At 38.9% G+C, this 22,968-nt stretch overlaps 1 protein-coding gene across 4 annotated transcripts in view; it reads left to right on the top strand.

Moving 5' to 3' along the window:
• The window catches only part of DAB2 (DAB adaptor protein 2), a 68,459-nt gene that overhangs the window by 7,235 nt on the left and 38,256 nt on the right, over nt 1–22,968 (top strand). The window lies entirely within an intron of this gene.

The raw sequence follows: 22,968 nt of genomic DNA, 5'->3' as shown, positions 1-22,968 counted from the left end.
TCTAGAATTTAATCACTAAGTCAGCTATCTTTGTAGGGTATTCCTGTTACGAAATTAATTTTTCTTGTGTGTGGTGCAACCATTTCTTAGTGGTATATTAAAGTGAGTTTCTTAGTAGTATGTAGTTATATTGTATATTATATTATATTATATTATATTATATTATATTATATAGTAATTAAATTACCAAATTAAAAATCCAACCCCACCTCATAAATTCTTGAACCTCTTTTCACCACACTTTCAAAGGGAGATAAAGCATTCAGACTTAAGACTAGACTGTAAACCCCCCTGAAGGCAAGGATAATGTCTTTATCTTTTCCTTTCTCCCAGGATTCTGTACCAGATTTTGTGGAAGTAAATGCTTAATAAGTAATAGTTGAATCAATAATTTTCATGACTGAGTACTAATGACTGTAATTGCAATGATTTAACAAGAATGTTTTTTACTTCCTAGTAAAATAAAATGAGTAACTTCCATTTCTCAGATGATTTAGGCCAGAGTACTATACTTATCCACTAATCTCATTCCGGTGACCCAGAGCTCCATTCACTTCTCTCCTTGGTCTCATTGTATATTGTTAGTAGCATTTTTATATGTCACAAACCCTTTTGGCATCCTGATGAAACCTATAGGTCCCCAGATAATGCATTAAAATGAATAAAATATAGAGTATTCCAAAAGAAACCAATTATTTTTTTCTGTTGTCATATTGAAGTACAATTACTAAATTAAAAAAAAATGTTAAAATATTTCCAGACCCCAAGATGAAGGCTCCTGATATAAAGACCTTTGAAATGCCTTTGTCTCCTTTATCAAAGCTCTTAAGTAATCTCATTTTGGATAGCAGGTCATTCAAATTAGAAGCTTTTGTGCTATTCTACTAAACTCACTAAAGTGGTCAGTAATTTAAATGTCTATTGATTCTACTTTTTAAAACTATATTTTTCTTTGCTCCACCTTTTAAGACAAATCTTACGAGAAAATAGTCACAACACATATATACAAAATGCTGAGTTTCCATTTGTTTTTATATATAAGATATCTTGGTCTTATTTATAATTTGCCCTCATGACAATGTTAGAAGGCTCTACACAAGTATTTTGGGCTTGACCCAAGGAGAAGTCCCACATCAAGTGGTTTAAATGTTGAGACAAATCCAGAAAGTAATTCCAGCAAACTCCTTTAAAAGCAACCAGCAAACTGACAATGACACTTTTATTTAAAGATTGCTCTTTAAATCCAGGTGTATTGTTAGAAGATGGGTAACTCAGCTTATGTACAGTAACCTCATCTTGGTTTCCTGAGCGTCACCACAGACAGAGGTATTGCACCCATGCTATTGGTTCTGCTAAAAAGCCATAATTGTCCAAATGGTCATGTTCCTGTTAAAAGTATAAAAAGTGCTGCTGAACATAATGTCCAGAGTAACATCTGGAATAGGAAAATTTTCTTGGACTGTAATAATGCTTACATAATGAACTGGCAACTTAATATCTACAAAATTTTCTTCTATAGCCTACTGGTGATCTATACCCATTCAACCATTGGGTGGAATATCTACTGTTCAGAAACTCTGTGCCATCAGTGGGAGTAGGTACAAAGAATTTTTATAGGCTGTGATCTGGCAGGAAATATGACATAACCCAAATCACATATTGTTTTGCTCAAGTGCTACATGAGTTATATATATGCCCAAAGCATTATATGTCTTCAGACATGTGAACTTACTTCTAGCCAGGATAGTGGTGGTGGCATTTAAATTGAGCCTTAAGAATAAGTTGAAATCTTGATATCAGTGATTGAAATAATATTTCAGTAGAGGAACTTGGCATCAGGATGTCCTGAGTTCCAGTCTTATCACCAATAATCATTAGCTGGATAATTATGGGCATGTTACTTAAACTTTCTGAGCCCTACTTTCCTCATTTATAATATGAGGTACCTCTAAGGGACCAAACCAGTGTTTAGTCTAAGGAAATTCCAGATGAAGAAATTCCTTTACCAGTGGAATTTAGCAACTTCTTTCTCAATGCCTTAAATAACTTGCTAAGATTAGGTGATTTGCCCATCTGTATGGCTGAGGTTAGCTCTCTATGTACTTTATGGTTGGAAGATCATATGCAAAGTACCAAGAAATGTCAGTTTCTTTATTAGGAAGAGAAGATTATAATTTGAAAATGGTATCAACACAGGAACAAGTAGGAAGAAGCTATAAAGTGTTTAAGGAATGTCTAATAATTTAATTCAGTTAGAGTAGGAGAAGGGAGGCTGGGATGAATTGGAGAAAGCTTTGAATACCATTATGAAACTCATACTTAATTTTTGTTACAATCATTTTAAAATCACTTTTTAATCAGAGAACCCATTCTGGCTTAATGTGATATGCTAGTGTTAATTCACCATGAATTCGAGGGCAGCTGGGTGACTCAAGGGGTTGAGAGTAGGACCTAGAGATGGGAAGTCCTGTGTTCAAATCTGGCCACAGACACTTCCTAGCTGTGTGACCCTGGGCAAGCCACTTAACCCCCATTGCCTAGCCCTTACCACTCTTCTGCCTTGGAGCCAATATACAGTATTGATTCTAAGATGGAAGATATGGGTTTTTCTTTAAAAATACACCATGAATTAGAATAGAAACTGACAGTTGTATTAGGTTTCATGATAGAAAAACTATCTTAGTATCAAAGCTATCAATAGTAAGAGTTCAACCCAAAATTTATCCCACTCTTTTAAGTCAAGCATTGAGTTAGTTACTGAAAAAGACACATAAATTGTAGGTGATTCTCATAGGATCTTGATTGGGGCTCTTGAAATATAGTTTTTATTTAAATGTTTCATCATTTCTTCTAGATTTATATTGAAATGAAAAGTAAGGACTATTTTAATGCACATTGGAGCCTTAAATTTTACAAGCATGGTATCTACCCACAAATAGCTAAGTCTTTTTGGATATAACATAACTCTTTTTTTAAAAAAACTACTAGGGAAAGATACAAAAATAATTCCAAGATTTTGTATAGACAAATGTTGGTGGAGGCAGAAAGACTCACTGAAGAAGGTACAACCTAAGCAGAACATTGAATATTTTTGAGTTAGACTTGTAATAAGAGACAGCATGAAGAAAGGCATGGAGCTCTGAAGAAATATGTTCAGGGGAAGTGGTTGTTCACATATGAATTGGAAGGTGTGGTTCCATAATCTGGAGAATTTGGCATTGAGTGGAGATCTTATGGGGGAACTCTAGGTTCTTGAGTTGGGCAATGACATCATAAAATCCAAGGAATTCTTTTCCCCTCAAATTACCTTACATGTGGTAGCCACCTTCCCCCTCTTCCCTAATAGGATGTAAGCTTCCTGGGAGCAAGGACCATTTCATTTTCTTTATACTATCAGTACCTTTCTAATAAATGTCACAAATTGGTGTGACTCCTGATATTAGGAGAAAGCCAACAGCAGGGCATAGTATAGTAACATATTGTCTATCTCCCTCACCCAATCTGTTATGGCAATCAAGGCATAAAGTGCTCAAGATACACCAACTCTAATGTCCTGAGGGTTTTTTGTTGTTGTTTTTTTTTACTTTCCCTGCCCCACCGGAAAAATTTCCATGACTGTCTACCATCATAAGGAAAATCTCACCAACAAGTATTTGCCTGCCTGTTTGATGGCATGAGCAGTACAACGTTGTCCAAGGCAATCTCTCTCTTTCTGCCCTCCATGGAGGCTTCATTTTGGAGAAGACATGGACAGATATTGAAGTTCGGTATCATGAGAGAAGGGAGAACAAAGTATTTTCCTACCATGGGGAAGAAAAGGTCACTCTGTGACTGACCTGAAATAGTTGGGTTTTGTGGACAGTAAGAGAAGTCGGGTAACTGTCCTAACTGGGCAAATAGATTGATAAAAAATGGAACCGAGGCAGGCAAAGTTCCATCCCCTGAGTGTCCTCTAAACTCAGTATTATACTTGAGCACCACAGACACTAGGAATAGACCAAACCCAGAAATTCTTTTCCTGCACCCCCTGGCTAGGGAAAGACCCATTAGCTGAATATAGATCAAAAAGTTGGGACTTTGGTGTGATGGTATATATTCAATGTTCCCAGGAACTCTCATTGTTGTAAGGAAGATTATAGACTATCCTCCTGTTCAGTACAAAGATCCTCCTTAATATCCCTAACAAGTAGTCCAGTTTGCTTGAATCCAGTTATCCCTTTTACAGTGTGACTTTCCCCATCATGGGATTTCATATATCTTGAGTCTGCATAAGAAATTAAATGGGAATTTGGGGGAGTTTTGCAGAAGCTGCAGATGACACAGAATTTAGAAACCCAAAAAGTTTAGGAACTCAGAGATACATACTTAACCCAAATTTTACAATAAGGCATTGTAAACATTCCATAAATGAAAAAGAAAGCATTCAGACTTCTTTGGTATGAAGGGAGGGCCAAAATTTTTTATGTGGATTTTACAGTTAAAGAAACTGAGGCAAACGGACAAAGTGACTTGCCCAAGGTCACACAATTAGTAAATGACTGAAGTCAGATGACTTGAGGCTCAGTATGCCTTCCACTACATCGTCTAGCTGCTTCAGGTGACAAGTTATCATAAGCCTACAGTGATAATCCTTAATTCTTACAGCTATTATGTAGACTAACTAAAGATGTTCTTTTCCATTTAATTCCCTCAATATGCCCAAGTAGGTAAATCATACAGGTTTAATTTAACCTAGATGTTTAACAAAGTGATTCCTAAAGTTAGTAATTTATTAACGCCTACTATGTGACGGGCACTGTGCTAAGGGCTAGAGATAGAGAGAAAGGCAAAAGATAGCCCCCTGCCATCAAGGATCTCATAGTCAAAGGAGAGAGATATCAAGCAGTTATCTACAAACAGACTCTATACTAGATAACTAGGAAGAAATAAACAGAGGGAAGCATTCTTTTTTTTTTAATTTTTTAAAATTTTTTAAAAAACCCTTACCTTCCGTTTTGGAGTCAATACTGTGTATTGGCTCCAAGGCAGAAGAGTGGTAAGGGCTAGGCAATGGGGGTCAAGTGACTTGCCCAGGGTCACACAGCTAGGAAGTGGTTGAGCCAGATTTGAACCTAGGACCTCCCGTCTCTAGGACTGGTTCTCAATGCACTGAGCTACCCAGCTGTCCCTGGGAAGCATTCTAAAGAAGGGAGATCAGATAGAACTTGAGGAAGGTGGGAATTACTATGGTAAAGTGTTATGCTCTCCAAAGGATAGAGTTTTGCCTTAGATCAGGGGTCCCCAAACTTTTTACCCAAGGGGCCAGTTCACTGTTCCTCAGACTGTTGGAAGGTTGGACTATAAAAAAAACTATAAACAAATCTGTATACTGTTCTCTGGGATAGCGGAGGCTGCAGCTCTGGCTGGGATGGGCCTGTCACACCTTGCACAGGCCCATCACTGCCACCACTATACTGGGCAGCAGTATACACAGTGTGGAATCCCCTCCCCCCCAGACCATGATGTCTTCCATTGTGCAGCCCCATAATCCTTTGCGCAGTGCCTCGTTCTCATTCAGTTACTCTCAGAACAAGGCACCACACAAAGGATTATGTCACTGGAAGTAGTGCTGTACATGAGCAACTGTCATGCACCAATGAAAGAGGTGCCCCTTTGGGAAGTACAGTGGGGTCCGGATAAATGGCCTCAGGGGGCTGCATCTGGCCGTAGTTTGGAGACCCCTGCTTAGATAATGCTATAGTTAAATTTAAGTGTAGTTAAACAGCAGAACTCAAAAGGTGGTCATTGATTTGGAATCCACTTTAACAAGTCTCCAGTGAGGTCTCTATGGGATCTGTCCACTGAACACATCTCACTGAATATTTTTATCAAGCACTTGATTAAAGGGATAGATAGCATGCTTATCAAATTAGCAGATAATAAAACTAAGAGGAATCTTTGTTAACCATCTAGATGACATAATCAGAAAAGATTTCAATAGGCTAGAGGCTTTAGGTTGAATCTACTAAGAAGAATGTCACCAAAGATAACTCTACAGTCTTGGATATAAAATAAAATCTATTACACAAGTACAAGATGATGGAGCTTTGATTAGACAGTAGTTCATTTGAAAATAAAATGTTTTGAGGGCTTTAGTGGATTACAAATACCATAAAAATCAATAATGTAAGTAGCAATCAAAAAGACTAATGCAATCAATGTATGGCTACATTTAGAAAGGCACAGCTTCCAGGAATTAAAAGGTATTAGTACTTCTCTACTCTAGTTCCTATAGTGAATAGAAAAGTGAATATAGAAAAAGATCTGAGTTCAGGTCTTGCCTCAGACTTAATAGCTATGTCACTTTGGGCACATCTATCAGGTAACTTATATAAAGTACTCTGTAAACCTTAAAGTAACACATGCTAGCTATTATCATATTTAACCTCAACCCAGCTTTATGTGTATTATGTACACATAATACTTATGTGTAAAATGGGGACATCTCCCAGGCTATTGGGAGGATCAAATGTAAAAATATTTCATAGACTTTAAAGCACTATGTAAGTTGTTGTTGTTGTTACTCTACCTTGGTAAAACCAAATTGGAAAGTATTGTCCTCTGTTCTCTGTACCATACAACTGTGTGGGTAGCCTTAAACACAGTAGTACCTTTGTACCAAGACAAAATCATTGGCAACACTTGCCAACAAATCGCTCTTCATTCTTATCACAAAAGCCAGTGATCCACACAAACTACAGTATTAACTCCTTCCAACACTCTTCTAGATTACAATAGACTTCCAAAGTTACACTCACGAAATACTGCACTTAAAGTCATTGGGGAACAGAAGAGTCTGGAGCGATAATCTTGACAGTCAAGGAGATAACTGAATGCCCATTGCCGGATCTTGAGACTTCCCTTAATGAGTGCCTCTTGGACTGACTTCTTTACTTCCTTCTGTTCATGAGAATAATCCACAAATCAGTGGAAATGTGTATTGCTTTGTTCCCCACCAAATTAGGGATCTGCATATAACAAATGAAAACTTCATTAAGGAACAAGTGGCGACCTTTCCAAATTTACAATATCACATGCAAGTCTTCATGGTAGGGAACAGAACACTTCAAAATGGGAAGCTTCAGCTTGATCTACACTTTTAGTTTGGGGAGTTTAAGTACATAGAAAGCTTTATCTACTTGCCTTCAGTAAGGTTACTTATAATGAGCAACACACATAAGCCCTGGGTTCAAATTTGGTCTTAATCATTTCCCAGCTCTGTGGCCCTGGGCAAGTTACTCAATCCCGCTTGCCTAGCCCTTGCTGCTCTTCTGTCTTGGAACCAATACTTTGTTTATCGGTTTCAAGACAAAAAGCAAAGGTTCTTTTTTTAAAGTCATTCATTCATTCATTCATTTAAAAAATGAAGACTTTGGCTATGATAATCTTCCTTATATTGTAGAAGAAGCAATGTTCCTTTGGATGCTCTGAGTCTCATTGATATTTTGTTATAAAATGGACTGCCTTCACAAAGATTGTTCCCTTTGGTGTATGTAAACACTTCAATGACTTCCACAACTAATGCAATTCTGTTCGCTTCTAATATGGAAGTTACTTAGCACCTTGACTCTAAAGACCTCAAAGTCTAATGAAGATGGTCTTGCTTCAATAACAGATCCAAAATAGAGCCTCCAAATAGGAATCTATACTGACCGAAAGCAAAAGTATTTGTGTCCTTTCTGGCTTTGTGCTTCCTACACACATAACACGTCTCTCTTCCCTGCTTGACAACCTCACCGTTGAACAGGAGGGACTCCAGGTAATCTAATTCAATTCGCTCATATTAGATAGTGACAAGAGAAGTCATTTGGCTTTCCCAAACTTTGCCACCAGCTTTGGTGGCAAAGATCAAATTAGAACCCAGAGTCCCAAGTCTTGTCTACTAGTCTTTTTTTGTATAATATGTCTGCAGTTCAATAAAGGATTTATTAGACACCCATTAGGTGCTAGGCATTGTGCCTACAAAGACAAAACTGAAAGCTTTGCCCTCGTGAAGCTTGTATTCAATAGTGGAAATAACACTACGAAGTTCAAAGCAAAATGAGGGCAATTAGGATTGACTTTTTGTGGGCAGTGGTATTTGAACTGAGCTTTGAGGAAAGCAAAGGATTCTGGAAGGGAGTACATCTCATACATGGGGAAGTTGTCTGGACAGAGGCACAGGGATCAGCAAGTGTGTCCTTTTGGTTGGCATGTAGAATGTGTGAAGGAGAGGGACACCTGCTATCCTGGAAGGGGGAGGTTTGGAGACACATGGTGAAAGGTTTTAAAGCTTTAAGCAGAAGAGATGCTATTTTATCCTAGAAACAAGAAGGAACTGCCAGAGCTCCTTGAGCAGAGGGCAGTGGCCCAGTCAGACTTATACTTTGCAAACTTCACTTTGGTGGTTCTGTGAAAAATGGTTAGGAGGGGAGTGATCGATGATGAGGCTGAAATTGTTTAGGTGATGAGAACCTGAGCCAGGATGGTTGTGGTATGAGTTGAGAGAAGAGGACAGATGCAAAGTGCAAGAGTTTTAGAGGGAAATTTGAAAAGACTTGGCAACTTGTTGGATGTTGGTGGGTAAGAGGCAGGGGGAGAAAGGGGTGAAGACCCCTTGGAAGGATGATAAAGCAAGCAAGTTAAAAGGGGAAGGAAAAAATGATGTTTTTCCTTTGGGCATATTAGGTTTGAAATCCCCATGAGATAGCCAGTTGGAGACGGTGAATAAGCAGTTCATGCTACAGAATAGTTCAGGAGAGACCAGGGTTGGAGATACGGATCTGAAAGGTGTCTGAAAAGAGATGATAGTTGAACTCATGGGAGCTGAGTTTACCAAGATGGGGGGGGGGGAGGAGGGGGAGGGAGGAAATAGGGCACAGGACAGTTCCCCACAGTTCTTGCCTATCTTAAATCCTATTGTTCTTTCAAATGAACTTTGCTCCAGACCAGTCTGATCATCCTTACCTATCTCCTACTTCCCAGACATGCCTCCTGCATAGCTACACCCAGACCTTTACCTGAAATGTATTTTCCCCTCCTACCTAGGTGGAAATGCCCCAATCTTCAAAGCAGACCATGATGAGACTCATTTACAGCACACTTTAAGGCTTACACTTTCCTCCAAATACCTTGTGAAGTAAGTGCACAAGGATTATCCCAATTTAAAGATAAAGCCACAAAAAAAGTTTAAATGCCTTGTCCATTAGATCACAACTGAACCTAGACTTCCTTAATCCTTTTTTAAAAATTAAATCCTTACTTTCTCTCTTAAAATTGACACTAAGTATTGGTTCTAAGGCAGAAGAGCAGTAAGGGCTAGGCAGTGGGAGTTAAGTGACTTGCCCAGGGTCACATAGCTTTGAAATGTCTGAGGCCTGATAATTGAGAAAGTGCTTGATTGAAGCTATCTTGCATAATTTAACTGATTAAACTAAGGCCCATAGGGTAGGGATTAATCTTTTTGGAAGGTGGAGAGAAGAGCCTGTCAGGTTCGCTGGCTGTTGATATTTCCTAAATGAAAAGTCTGTTTTTATTTTCCTGACATATTCATAGACTGAAAATTGAACCCATAACTAGGAAAGTTGTTGACTTCTCCCTTTGAGGACATATTTTCTCTAACTCAACTCCTCCAAAGAGAATAAAGTTAGCTTTTTGAGGGCAGAGGCTGGGGGGTGTGGGGGGTGTATGTATGTGTGTGTGTGTGTGTGTGTGTGTGTGTGTGTGTGTAACTGTAGCTGTATATATGTATATTTGCACATACCCTTTTATTTCCAGTGCCTTTAATGTGGTAGATGCTTAATTTTTTTAATCCTTCCTTTTTAGAATCTAAGCTATGTATTGGTTCTAAGACAGAAGAGCTGTAAGAGCTTTGAAGTGAGGGGTCAGTGACTTGCCCAGGGTCACACAGCTAGGCAGTACCCAAGACCATATTTGAACCTGGGACCTTTCATCTTCAGGTCTGGCTTTCAATCCACAGAGTCAACCTAGCTGTCCCCTCTAATGAATGTTTAGATGACTAGTAGGATGTACCCATAACAGAAAGATAAGCAACTTGGTACAATCCTTATCAGCCTAAATTATGGAAGATGTGGCTTCCTTTGGGGGGAATTTAGCTTTCATGGAGTCACCTTGTTAAAGATATTTAATGAGATTTTGCTCATTTTTCATAAAGTATATTTTGGCTCAAGTTTAAGGTTTCTCATTTCAGGCCCTCTGTTCATTCATCATAGGCAGCTGAACGCATATTCTATTAGGGTCACAATGATCATGTGGAAAGAAGAAAGTGGTCTAACTTTTAGGCAGAATACTCAGACTACTTGGGGCAATTCGAACACCTGAAAATGCCATTAAAAAGTACTGCCACACTCCACAATAGCTGAAATTAATGACCATCTAATAACTTTGACCTTTCTGTGAAATTCTAAGCACAAACGTTAAAGTAGCCACCAGATTGTGTTTGCTAAATGTCCAGAATTCCTTCTCAAAGAAGCTTTGGTGAGGTTAGATCAGCAAAAAGCTGCCTACTTGTTAGTTTAAGGTTAACAAAGTATACTATCCCTTTGAAAAGTCTTACTGTCCTATATGTGTTGTTGTTTTGAGAAGTGAAAATGCATGTGAGTTTGAGCATCTAAAGTTCAAGTTACATGTTCCTAACAAGAACAAGTGAGCTCCACTATGTTGGTTAGCTTCCCTAAGAAGTGCTTATGGGATGACACACTCACAAGCCACAAAACAAAATACTCAAGATGAGACAGTATGGATGGGTCATGATCATTCAGGTGTGCTTACAAATTGAGTATTTAGTGAATAGGATACACATTGGATGCATTCTAGTCTTTAAATGAATGAAGACAGTTAAACAAAGTAGCCCTGTCTCTGAAGCCCTGGATTCAGATCCAATTTCTTGTGTTAATTTGTGTGACCTTGGGGAAGTCACTTAACCAACCTGTCTAGGCTCAGATTCCTCATATTTAGTGAGGGAGATGTAGATGGCTTCCAACATTATCATGGCTATATTGAAGTACCAGGAAGCAAGAAGTCCCAGATGACTTGTTCTGCTCACTAAAATGTAAGGATAGTTTCTCAGGGGGTAACTAGGCAGCACAGTAGATAGAGCACCAAGTCTAGAATCAGGACAACCTGGGTTCAAATCTAGTCTCAGACACTTCCTAGCTGTGTGAGCCTGGACAAGACACTTAACCACCTTTGCCTAGCCCTTACTGTTCTTCTGTCTTAAAACAAAACAGATAAAAAGGATACATATTCAATTTTGCAGACTCATCTTTTTAATTGAAGTAAGTAGTTTTTGGAAGGAGGGCTTATCTTCCCTGAACCAGAGGGTTCAGCTGAGGAAATAAATGATCGGATTGAGTCCTCCACTGCTACACGTCTTACAAAATAGTGACTGGGAAAAACAGACACTTAACCCTGCAGCTCAGATGCATTGCTTAACCTCTAGTCTGAGACCCAATGTACTATCCTTTTCATTCAGTGACTGAGTGGGCCATAAACTACAGCATAAAAATAGAAGAACTCTAGCTTTGATTAGATGGAGTCTTCTGTTTTCTTGAAATGTCCACTGCTTGGGGAGTCAGTAATCCTCAACAAGCACTTTAATGGGTTACGTTATGGCTGATTCTGAAAGGACCTACCTAGCGGAACATCTCCCTTAAACACTAAGCTGTTTATGAACCAGGAAAACTTGAGGATGACTAATTAATTGCTTCTCTTATTGACACATCCCCATGGTGGCTAAGGATACCCTACTGAAGGAGGTCTGGGTCACAGTTCAGTGGAAATAACCTGAATACCTTGTAAGGGGCAAAGGAACTTCTTGACAAAGAATGTGTGGTTCATACACAAGAAAGAGCTTGCCTTTAGTACATATCAGTATAGTGAATATTAGGACTGGCTCAACAAAAATACTGTCTACCATTGGGGGGACAGCTAGGTGACTCAGTGGATTGAGAACCAGGTCTAGAGATGGGTTCCTTCAAAATTGACTTCAGACACTTCCTCACTGTGTGAACCTGGGCAAGTCACTTGACCTCCATTGCCTAGCTCTTAACCACTCTTCTACCCTAAAACCAATACACAATATTTATTCTAAGATAGAAGGTAAATGTTTAAAAATATATAATTAAATTATAAATTATATAAAAATTATATAGAATGTATTATATAAAAATTTCATATATTTATATACATCTATGCTGGAAGACTTGAAATAGTTCTCATGATGTAAGGTTGTTTGTTAGAGGTTGGAACCCTTGGTTCCTCTTGCTTCATCTGGGCATGGGGAATCTTAGTCAATTCTTTTTTTAGTCTTTATTTATTTATTATTTTGAAATATTTTTCCATGTTTACATGACACATTTTCTTTCTTTCCCTTCTCTTTCCTCCCTCCTCCCAGAGTCAACAAGCAATTCCACTGGATTGTACAAATGTTATCACTTTGATACTCATTTCCATGATATTCAGTTTTGCAACAGAGCAATCTTTTAAAACCAAAACTCCAAATGATGTACCCATATAAACATGATGAGTCATATATTTTCTTTTGTATTTCTACTCCCACAGTTCTTTCTCCTGATGTGGATAGCATGCTTTCTCAGGAGGCCCTCAGGATTGTCCTGGATCACTGCACTGCTACTACTAGCAATGTCCATTACATTCAGTCTTTCCACAGTGTTTAATTTTCTGTGTATAAAGTTGTCTTGGTTCTGCTCATTTCATTCTGCATCAGTTCATTGAGGTTCTCCCAGTTCACATAGAAATCTTCTAGTTCATCATTCCTTACAGCACAATAGTGTTCTATCACCATCACATACTACAGTTTGTTCAGCCATTCCCCAATAGAGGGACACCCCCTCATTTTCCAATCTTTTGCTAATTTGGAAAATTAGATCTTTGTCAGAGAATATTGTTATAATTTTTTTTCTCCAGTTTGTTTCTTCCCTTCTAATTTTGGTTGCATTGCTTTTGTTTGTACAAAACCTTTTTAATTTAATATAATTAAAATTATTCATTTTATATTTTTTCCTCTTAAACATGAGTTATGTCAGCTTACATAAGATATAAGACTTTATCAACATCAGGTATGCTTACAAATTAAGTATTTAGTGAATAGGACAAACCCTTTAACAGAATGGAGGCAGCATAACAATAGAAAGAGCACTGGTGTCAGAAGCCCTGGATTCAAATGCAGTGTTTTGTGTGTGTTTGTCTGCATAACCTAGAGAAGTCACTTAACTAACCTGGTATAGAGCTCATATTCCTCATCTTTAAAATGAAAGGATGAACTAGATGACCTATTTTTAGATCAAGGGCTTTTAATTCAGGTTCTATAAAATTGCCTTTTGTTAATATTACAATAACTATATAATAAGTAATTTTAAAACAAGATTCTAAGAAGGGGTTCCTAAGTTTCACCAGATAGCCAAAGGGGTCCAAAAGAAGTTAAGAATCCCTGAGCTATAATCTATAGAAGAGAATTTATGTACTAATAAGTATAAAGTATGACCATTGTATTGATCAAATCACTCTCTGTTTTTAACTTAAAGAAAGATAAAATTCTGAGGAAAATTAATGTTGGAGCTCTACATTCATGTTTTTATTAAAGATTTACCATACCTGGGGCAGCTAAGTAGCACAATGGATCAAGCACCATGCTACCTGGAGTTGGGAGGACTTGGGTTTAAATATGGCCTTGGACATTTCCTGGTTGGGTGACCTTGGGCAAGTCGCTTAACCTCAATTGACTAGCCTTAGCCATTTTTCTCTCTTAGAACTGATGCTAAAACAGAGTAAGGAAATAAAAATAAAAAGAGACTATAATAAATGACAGGGCCAGAATTTGGACTCACCTCCTCTATCTCCAAATTCATTTTAGGCATTCTAGGCCAGGAGCATTCATATCAGAGCCAGAAAAAGCAGACAAACTCCCAAGTGGGCTGGAAGGAGACTAAATTGAAACTGGAGGGGCATCTGGTTGGCTCAGTGAATAAAGAGCCAGGCCTGGAGATAAGAGGTCCTGGGTTCAAGTCAGACTTTGTTAGCTAGATGTTCCTGGATGATTTAATTGATCCCAAGTGTCTGTCTAGCCCTGTCACTCTGCTGTCTTAGAATTTATACAAAGATAGGAGATAAAGAGAGAGAGAGAGAGACAGAGACAGAGAGACAGAGAGACAGAGAGAGACAGAGACAGAGAGAGAGAGACAGACAGACAGAGACAGACAGACAGAGACCTAGAAAAAACTTTATAGTAAAATCAAGCTGTATAGATTGTACTATAAACTTCATCTGCCCTCTCCTCTGTGACATCTTCTCTAATGTATTCTTTGTTCCCATCTTATTCCACCTTGTCATACTTACATCAATTATTGATACTAAATAATCCCTGATTTCCATAGGTGCAAGATAAATTGTAAACTCCTCCAATCTCTATTATTCTTCCCTCCATTGATGCAACTAAGTAACTTCTTTGTGACTTAGTGCAAAGAGTTACTTGGCACACTTAGTTATCTCTTCACCTCAGTTTTCTCATCTAGCCAAGTGATGGGGCTGGACCATCTGGCTTCTAGGGGCCTTCAACCTCTAATTCTACAATCCTTTGATATGATCAATGGACACATAGCTACCATAGGTCAGAGGCAGGACTCAAACTCAGATCTTCTTAACTCTCAAGGCTCTCCCCCACCCCGCCCCCACTCTATCATACTGCCTCTTATCTTCTATATAATTGACAGTAAGTACTTTTGTAATAAATAAAAGTCCTCATCACATGGAAAGGTCATAAATGCCCCAAAGTCATAAATGAAAGTTTTCTTAAAAATGTGATACTGAGTAAAGTATCACATATGAATAATATTGAAACAGCTAAATATATTCTTTTCCTAGGAATGGTGTTCTTAAAATAGATGTCTCAAGCCTTGTTGTGACAAATGAGGCCCTTTTCTAACTATGAAGAATTAGGAAGGAAGAACATTATTCCTTTTGGGACACTGGCACATCAGACTACACCGAGTTGCCCAGTAAGGGAATTATAAATAAAAGATAAGACTGATTCAACCTTCCAAAGGATGTAATCCTAAAGGCCTTGCGACATAATGTGGGAAAAGATCTTAAGAGTTCTTCTTTCACACATCTGGTACTATTTGCTGAAAGGAAAATTGCAAAATCAAAGATTGGGAGGGAAATTTTAAAAGTCAGTTTATCCTTTTGCCTTCAGGAAAAGAAGCATTTGTACCAGATCTGTTAGTTAGCTTAAAGAAATTGCTTTTTAACTTTTATATGCAACACATAAAAGTTGCATACATGCAAAATCTGCAAGAAATTTTATATGCAGCATAATAGATTATCTCATTGTTGCTATCTAAACTCTCTCCTCCTAATAGAGTTGATTTGTCTTCTCTGATGACACTGAATAGGAGACTTAAAAAATCTGACCTCCCTTCAGAACACTTGACAACCATTGGTATTTCGGGTGAATGAATCAAGCATTTATTATATACTTACTATATGCCCAGGCACTCTGCTAATTTATGAACATACAAAGACAAAAGCAATCAATAACATATCTTCAAGGAGTTTCTAGCCAAAGCAGATAGTGGGGGCAATATATAAGCACATGGATATATATCTAGAATAGATAGAAGATAACCCTAGAGGGGAAGGCCTCTTGGAGAAAACGGTGTTACTTGAACTGATTGAACAGGGATTCTAAAAGGCAAAAGTGAGGAGGACGAGCCTTCTAAGCATGGGATGGGTAGTGGTGGTTTCTACCATGAAGGGTCTGTTACATGTCAGAAGACTGGAAGAAAGAGAGAGAAGGGGTCATGTTGTAAGGAATTCTGAATGCCTAGCAGGTTGATGATGAGGAATGGCTGGACCTTATTGAAGAAGACATGGTCAGGGCTACATTTAAGGAAAAATCACATCAACAGCTATGTAGAGAATGGATTGGAGTGGGGAGATATTTGAGGCATGGAGATCAATTAGGTGGCTGTTTAAATAGTTGGACTCGTGTCCTATCATCTTAACTCCATCTCACAGGGTTCTAAGAGTAGACCTTCAGAAAAAACATTCAGACCCTTGCTTCATACCCAAGTGACCTTAGGCAAATCACCTTCCCTCTCTAGGTTCTCTCCTAATCAGTAAAATGGAGGCATTAGACAAAGATCTTAGAAGTGAGAGCTAGAAGGGAAGCTGGAGGCCATCTAATTCAACTCTCTCCTCCAGTAGAAGAAGAACCTGAAGCACAAGATAGAATGACTTGCCCCAGGCTATAATTAGTAGGCCAAGGAGCCTCAGCCAAGACTGAAATCAGATCCTCTTACTCAAAATCTAGCACTTCCTACAGAGGACACATTGCCTCCTCATTGAGTATTGTGTAGAAAGGACCCAAGAGATCTTTCAGTTGGCATCCATCCCCTGCCCTTCATTTTAATTGTAACCCAGGACTTACTCGATTTGCATTAGTGGAAATTGTTTATTTAATCCTCTGTGCCTTCCTGAGGTCTCTGCATAAGGATGAAAAAATCGAAGCCCAGAGAGGCAAAGGATCTTGCCCAAAGTTACAAAGCTAAACTGTGTGGAGATAATCTCCAAGTCTGCTTCAGCTCTAAAAAGCCTCTGATCAACCTCACTCGGAGATGTACAGATATAGCTCAGTACATGTGGGTATACATATATGCGGGGGTGGGTGTACATGTATGTGTATTCCTACCTAGAAGCAGGAAAGACTACTAAATCCTTTCCCTCAGCAGGGAGCCTACCACACCATTGGTTTTTGATTGAGGATGGGGAGTGTTACCTGCCTATAGTCAGGGATTCAATCCATGAGATACTACTTGCTGTATGTGTATACATGTTTACATGGGCGTATAAGCACCCTCTCACATAGACACTGGAGCTGGCAGAGGCTGTTCTAATAGCTATACCTGAGCACACACATTTTTTCTCACATACAGAACCTCAGAGATCCTGACTTCTGAATTTTTATTTGGTGATATCTCTCATTAGCTTTGATTCCTTACCCTTCCTCCCCAGCAGATATTAAACTTTGTAGATATACGTAAGCATAAACCTCAGAGTTAAGAGATCTATAACCTAGGGGGGAAAACTGGAGCTCAGTTGCTGTGATTCAAGCATGCAATACTTCTTGTTTTAGAGTCTCAGTCAGCTTGACTCTTTCTTTACCCAGGGAAAGAGGGATCTCATTTTAATAGTCTATGAAATGCCTAAGAGAACCTGTAACAATAAAAGCCCTAAATAATGGAGCTTGGCACTCCTTTACTGCATTATGCCTAACTCGTCTTTCTATTGCTGTGAATCAAACATAACTGCATTTCTTGTCACATGATCTCCAGTTCAGTGACTCTGCTGACATGACCATAGCTTCAAAGCTGACAGGCTAGTTGTGGTCCAGAATTTCTGCTGATCCTGTACCTCAAGTCCTGCAAATAGGGCTGAGGAGGGACTTCCTGAGATGTTATATAAGCAAATGGAAGATCCAGAACCAGTTAACTTCTCCCCATTAGCTACTACTTCATTTACCCAGGCATCACTTTTCTGACAAGTGTAAGACCTCTTTAGAACTCAAGACTGTTTTGCTTCTTCTAAGCATTTATCAAAAATTGTGTATTTTTACATACAGAAATCACAACAAAGCCACTTGAACTTATTTATACTTACAATTCAGATAATTCTTTCTGGTCTTCCAGCCCATAACAAACTTGAAGGAGAAATAGGGGGCACAAGGATTGCTAGGGTTAGGTTGATAACCAAGGAAGAAATAACTATTAAAAACATTAGTCTGTGGCTAATTTAACATAAAGGCAACCCTTCTTACAGTACATCATCTACACAGCTGCCAAATCCTAAATGGCAGGTCCAACTTCCCTACTCAAAAATCTTCATGGTCTCCCTGTTGCCTCTAGCATAAAGCTTCCTGGATCATATAAAGCAAAGAAGCTATGCTTATTTCTCTATCACTTACAGTCTGGTGTCTGATCTTGCTATTTCCCCAAGATTACCACTGATCTAACTTAAAATGAGGCTAATTTGCCTTACCTTCTCTCCTTGACCCCTTGGCATTCCATCTGGCTTACAGGTGAAATCTCTTGTGTTGTGCCTCCTCCCCTGTTGGAATGTGAACTCCTTAAAAGTAGAGACTGTCCCACCTTTCTGCTTGACTCTACAGCCCTTTTGTTCAGTGTCTGGTACACCATAAGGGCTTAATAAATGCATATGACCCATTGTCAAAAGGCCAACTATGGCACATACCCCAATTTGTGCCTGCTTTAAGAGAGTAATTGGTATCTCTATGGAATTTCACACATGGCCTCTTGTTTGAGTCTCACAACTCAATGAGGTAGATTACTACAGGTATCTTGATTTCATACTTGAGGAACCTGAGCTTTAAGGATAATCAGTGGGCACATACTTAGAAAATGCTGGAAAGGGGATTCAAAAGTAGGTCTTTCTGACTGTCAGCCTACCAGCAAATTCAGCATTTTATCCCCAAGACTTCTGTTCAGAAACAGGAAGACAGACTGATCTTGGAGAAGGAAGATACATGCCTTGGACCCCTGCTGAGATGGTTTTTTTTAAAAAGTTTAATTAATTAACTTAGAATATTTTTTCATGGTTACATGATTCATGTTCTTTCCCTGCCCTCCTCCCAACCCCCTCCCATAGCCAATGAGCAATTCCACTGGGTTTTACATGTTATTGATCAAGACCTATTTCCATACTATTGATATTTGCACTGGGGTGATCGTTTAGAGTCTCCATCCCCAGTCATATCCCCATCAAACCATGTGATCAAGCAGTCATTTTCTCCTGTGTTTCTACTCCCACATTTCTTCCTCTGGAAGTGGATAGCGTTCTTTGTCATAAGCCCCTCAGAATTGTCCTGGGTCCTTGCATTGCTCTTGTTGAAATGTTAACTACACTGAGTCTTGGTCCACTTTAAGCTAATTAGGACAAAAGCAGTATTGAGGATGCTATTTGTAGTTCAAGGAAACTAATTTCACCTGCCTCAAAAAAAACCTTTTTTTTTTGGTTCAGGTTTTTCACCTACAAGCTGACTCCACATTATAGAATTTTAATAGTGTATTTAGTTCCCATTTTATAACCAATAATCATTTCAGATACAGATGTTTCTAAACAAGATACTTCCTTGTTCTCTCCAGATGCACATAATTCCTTTCAAGATTACACCATTGCAATGGCACTAGGATAGAGAATGTGAGCAACATTCAGTCATTATTTTTGAGATTTATGTGCACAATTGTCACCACAGGTCAAGCCACATGGTCTGATTTGAATGTCCCATTGTATCCTTAGACCCACATGCTAAAAGAGTACGTGCTGCACATTTAATGGAGGGTCATTACCTAACTCTTCAGGATCCTTTCATGCTGGGGAGGGAGAAATTTCTTAACTTTGGGTACTTTAGAAATTCTAATACACAGCTACTCCAGTTCATTTATCTTATGATCTCTGATAGTAATGTAGACAAGACAATTCTGGGTGTTGTTGGGTGGTTTTTAAAGCTCTTTCCCAACCAGACTTGATCAGTATGCTAGATAGATAGGTATCTCTTATCTTTACAGGCTATTCAATCCCATTATTAACTTTTCCTGGAGGAGCTACAGTTTGAGGCTATGTTGGGATGTCCTCTTGACTTGGCAAATGTGGATGGCACCAATGAGTTGGTACTCATTGGTGTTTGGGTTTAGCCATTCCAGCATGTCAGTTGGAAGAAGAGATGTGTTGGAATCAGCTCCAAGAGCCAATAATTAAGTTTTCAGGCCAAGAAAGGAAAATATCATGAATCCAGACTGAATTTATTATTTGTTGATTATATAGAGGGAGATGTTAATAATTCAGATAAAACTTGAGTGTTTACCTTTTTTTTTTCTCAGAAAGGCATTTGTTAAGTATTTACTTTAATACCACTGGCTTTGAGTTATAGGATTTAGTGAATGCCAGAGCTTTAGTACTAGCCAGGTCACGATAGGGAAGAGTAGTTGTTGAAAATGCATAGTACCTTCAAAGAGATACTAAGGGAAAGATATTTATAGCCGCATTCTTTGTGGTGACAAAAAAAAAAGAAAGAAAATGAGGAGGTATCCATCAATTAGGGAATGGCTGAACAAATTGTGGTATATGTTGGTGATGGAATTCTATTGTGCTCAAAGGAATAATAAAGTGGAGGAATTCCATGGAGACTGGAACAACCTCCAGGAAGTGATGCAGAGTGAAAGGAGCAGAACCAGAAAAACATTGTACACAGAGACTGATACACTGTGGTACAATTGCATGTAATAGACTTCTCTACTAGCTGGAATGCAGTGACCCAGGACAATTATAAGGGACTTAGGAGAAAGAACAATATCCATAGTCAGAGAAAGAACTGTAGGAACAGAAATGCAGAAGAAAAACATATGATCAGTCATGTGGTTCAATGGGGATGTGATTAGGGTTTTGGTGTTAAAGGATTGCTCTATTGCAAATATGAAAAACATGGAAATAGGTTTTGAACAACGATACATGTAAAACCCAGTGGAATTGCTTGTCAGCTCTGGGAGCGGGGAGGCAAAGAACGTAAATCAGGTAACCATGGAAAAATATTCTAAATTTAAACAAAATAAAAGGGGGGGGGGGTTGAAAATGCATAGTACCAGCAACACCTAGGTTGGATAGAGATAGAAAGCCAGGTCTGGACACAAGCAGTCTTGGATTCAAATATGGCCTCAGATCCTTCCTAGCTTTGTGACCCTGGTCAAGTCATTTAGCCCCCATTGCCTGGCCCTTTTAGTGGAGGGAACCTTCTGCCTTGGAATCAATACTTAATATTGATTCTAATATGGTATGGGTTCAAAAGAAAAAGAAAAAGCAGAGAACCTTTCAGATTACCTTCATATATACTCTATCCATTTTCTAGGTACTTGTTTTCTCCATTAGAGTGTCCATGCTTTGAGGACAGGGGCTGCTTTGTTTTTTACTTTCTTTTATCCTCAGCATTTAAAGTAGTTAAGAAATGCTTCTTGACTGATTGACTAGGGTACAAATTTCACCAATGTCATGGATAAGCATAGAAACTTCCCTTCCCACCAAATGACTTCTTAGCTTTATAATAAAATCTCTATTCCTTTAAAAAGCTTAGGGGGCAGCTGGGTGGTTCAGTGGTTTGAGAGCCAGACCTAGAGACAGGAGGTCCTGGGTTCAAATCTGGCCTCAGATACTTCCCAGCTGTGTGACCCTGGGCAAGTCACTTGACCCTCCATTGCCTAACCCTTACCACTCTTCTGCCTTGTAGCCAATACACAGGTATGGGCTTAATAAATAAATAAACAAATAAGCAAGTAAATGAATGAATAAATGAATGAATGAATGAATGAACGAATGAATGAATGAATTAAAAGCTTAAACCATAGCACAAGAATACATGAAAGGGGAATGGGAGTAAGAAACATTTAAAAGAAGAACCTATATAAAGTGTCCATGTTGTTGTTCAGTCTTTTCAGTCATGTCTGACTCTTTGCGACTCCATTTGGAGTTTCTTGGCAAATATACTGGAATTATTTGGCATTTCCTTCTCCAGCTCATTTTATAGATAAAGAAACTAAGGCAACAGGGTTAAGTGACTTGCCCAGAGTCACATAGTCAAGAGGTATCTGAGATGGGGTTTGAACTCAGAAGGATGGGTCTTCCTGATTCCAAATCCAGTGCTCTATCTAGAATCCTAGAACCTGGGTTCAAATTCCACCTCTGATTTTCACCTACCAATATGTTCTTGGCCAATTCATTTAACCCCACTGGGTCTCTTTTTTCTCATCTGTAAAATATAGCAGTAAGATTAGAGGTTCCTTCCATCATTAGATTTATGCTCCCTCATCTATGCATTTCCTCAGAGGTGCACTGTTCTTAGTTTTGTCTTGTTTTCCATCCTAATAAATAGATTATAGATAGATTTTAAAGAAAAGCCATATCTTTTCCCATTACCCCTTGCTTCCTGTATCAATGCTTAAAACAAGGAAGTCTTCATCCTAACTGGTGTCTGCAAGCCCCTGACCACAGTGAATAAAGGGAAATTCTCAAGGGTCCCGGCTTGTACATGTTCAGCTCAGGAAGCCTTTCCTTGGGAAGTTCAGATGCCCTCTGGCTCTATCCCACAAAGTGAGGCCTTGAAGGGCCCAAGATCCACGCACCCCTCAAGTGTTTCTGATGCCTATTCTTTAACCTCCTACCCCCTGCAGTTATTCTTGAGAGGCTTTTTGTGCATGGAAAAATGAGCAGCAAGGCCTAGGTCTCTGGCAGTACATATTCTTCCCTAGGGCCCTTTTAAGAGGAGACAGCCTTCCTGGAAGCTTTTACTTAAAAATCAAGGGTGGGGTCACCTACTCCCAGTGAGCCAGGAGGACTTAAATTGCCAAACTGAGAACTCAAACTTCCAACATGTGCCGGAGAAGAAGAAAGACTCCCAAAGTCCAAGCACTGATTAGGAGGGAATGTACTGAAACAAAGTTAAATTCTTTGATCTCCAAGGAGTATCTCTGAGGCAGCCAAATGTCGTGTTCTGGGCAGCAACATCTTTTTCACAGGCTGATTAGTACCATTCAACTTGCACCAAGTTTACCATTTGCCACTAAGTGACTTTCCAAAGTTTATATTTGGGCTAGTTAGAATTATAAGAGGGAGGTGAAGTGGGGGGAAATAATTCTCTTTTTTCCCAGTACTTTTTACTGGCTGATGGATCGTTTTACATAGGAAACCAGTTTCTCCATTTAAGATTTCATGGTCCTTACTTGATTCTCCAGGAAGCTGACCAATCAAAAGTTTCTGATGGGTGGTCTCTGGAGAACTAAGTTGGTTCCATTATCTCCTGACTCCTTTAGTTCTAGCTGTGACCTGAGGTAAAATCATTGAAACTCAGTT

The sequence above is a fragment of the Monodelphis domestica genome, chromosome 3 (assembly GCF_027887165.1).
Source record: "Monodelphis domestica isolate mMonDom1 chromosome 3, mMonDom1.pri, whole genome shotgun sequence".
In the NCBI taxonomy this organism is placed as follows: domain Eukaryota; kingdom Metazoa; phylum Chordata; class Mammalia; order Didelphimorphia; family Didelphidae; genus Monodelphis; species Monodelphis domestica.
The sequence above is the reverse complement of the archived record's forward strand: the minus strand, read 5'-3'. Positions and strand labels throughout refer to the sequence as shown.